The sequence below is a fragment of the Bidens hawaiensis genome, unplaced genomic scaffold, assembly GCF_021521415.1.
Source record: "Bidens hawaiensis isolate Kalapana, Puna unplaced genomic scaffold, B.hawaiensis_p1.1 tig00051418_1, whole genome shotgun sequence".
NCBI classification, from domain to species: Eukaryota; Viridiplantae; Streptophyta; class Magnoliopsida; order Asterales; family Asteraceae; genus Bidens; species Bidens hawaiensis.
In genome coordinates, this window is record NW_027499220.1 from 79,750 (window position 1) to 81,666 (window position 1,917).

Below are 1,917 nucleotides of genomic sequence, written 5' to 3' on the forward strand. Positions count from 1 at the left end.
AGCAATAGCTGTTTGTCGCTCATTGCTCTGCTGATGTGTACGCAAGACCCTCTGAAAGTGTTCATCAAGTGATCCCTCAAAGTATTGACATATGCGTCTGTCATCCGCAGTACCTGTAACACCCCGACCAAAGGCGGATTATACATCGGGGCGCCACATATTGTTTCATTACTCGTGACACTATTTGGTGTCAATATTTAATAAATATATTCATTCACGCAAGCGCAACGTATACATAAGATATAAATAAACCAACTTAAATCAATATATTATAAATCAAAATATTCGAACAGCAAAAACTTGTCTTGATACATTTTAATCTAGGTCCAAAATAAAGAACTTCCTACGTGTCCTTAAGCTCCCAAAACGGCTACTGCAAACCTGAACATGTGTTAAAATAAACGTCAAACACTTTCGTGTTGGTGAGAAATCAAGTTTAATACAATACATAGATAACAATAAATCTGCGCGCAACATGTGTATGTCTGGTTTTCAACAAGGGTGTAATCTGATCGGGACCAACTCTAAGAGACAAGACTGCCAGTGCTCACAATTGAGCTCACAAACAAGACTAACTGTGCAAGTGTAACAAAAGAGAAAATCATAAACGATAGTTCTCCCGTGTTCATCTAATGGTACCATGAAAACTGCGGAATAGACCGTCAATACGGTTAATGATCCACACATACAAATAAACAGCCAAGTCTACGTCCTCAACACATGGGATACTGCGCGACTAAAGTTCATAAACGGTTTAAGACTCAAGTTTTGTATGAACACATGAACATCCCAAAGCATTTAAAATAAAAAGGGATTAGATACGAGATAACTCACTTGATAAACGATGCGGTGTAAGATAAAGCAAGAACCAACTTTAAACAAGCACAAGTTAACCTATAAATAAGATTATTGTTTTAATGATTTGTTTTAAGTCTTGATTATAAGTTAGTATAATTAATAAGTAACTTAAACATTATTATCATATATATATTACCGGAAAGACAAGGCAGAACGGAGAGGAAGACGGAGGCAGAGAGGAGGCGGCAGAGAGAGCAAGGAAAACAGGAGAGATTAAGTGTTTGTGTGTGATGTGGTATGGAAATATTATTATTATATATAGGAAAACCCTAGGAGACACAAACCCTAGAAAAAGGGGAAAAGATCTCAAAAAGTAAAAGAAAAGATATCAACGGTAAAAAGTTCTGAAAAGTGAAGATATCAAAAGATATGGCAGCTGCAGGGGGCAAGATAAAGCTGTCAGGAAAACAGTAACAGGCATGGGCGGGTCAGATAAAGGTACTGGTCAAGCATGGCAAAAGCAGATCTCAAAAGATAATGTCAGTCACTTTATCTACCAACCAATGGGGTTGGTACGCATGCAGCGCCGAAAGTAACTATTCAGACATTAGATAGGTTAGGTCAACAGCACAGAAGATAAGACAACACAAAGCATACAGGCTGGAATAAACAGAAGATACAAGGGTTAAGCGCGGGAAGGCTGAGTGCGCGAGCGCGAAGGCTGGCACAACAATCCTTAGCGCACTGCGGGAAGAATCACAAATCCTTCGCGTGCTGCGTGAAGAACAAGAATTCTAAGCGCATCGCGGGAAGAACATACATTCTTAGCGCATTGCGGGAAGAACATACATTCTTAGCGCGCTGCGAGAAGAGTTCTCTCCACGCATCGCAGGAACAAGATGTCTTCACGCAGGCTTCCATGTAAGGAGTCTGGCGCGTGGAGCTGCAGACATCCTTAAGCGGGAGGAACCAAAGGACAAGCAAAGAGTTAGAAGAAAAAGAGGGAAACAAGGCTTAAGGGCGGGACAGCGACAAGAGGGAACAGAAGGCGGAAAGAGAGAAGAGGGATGGGACGGCGGAAAGAAAGAGAGAGAGAGGCGGGAAGGAAAAATATATATA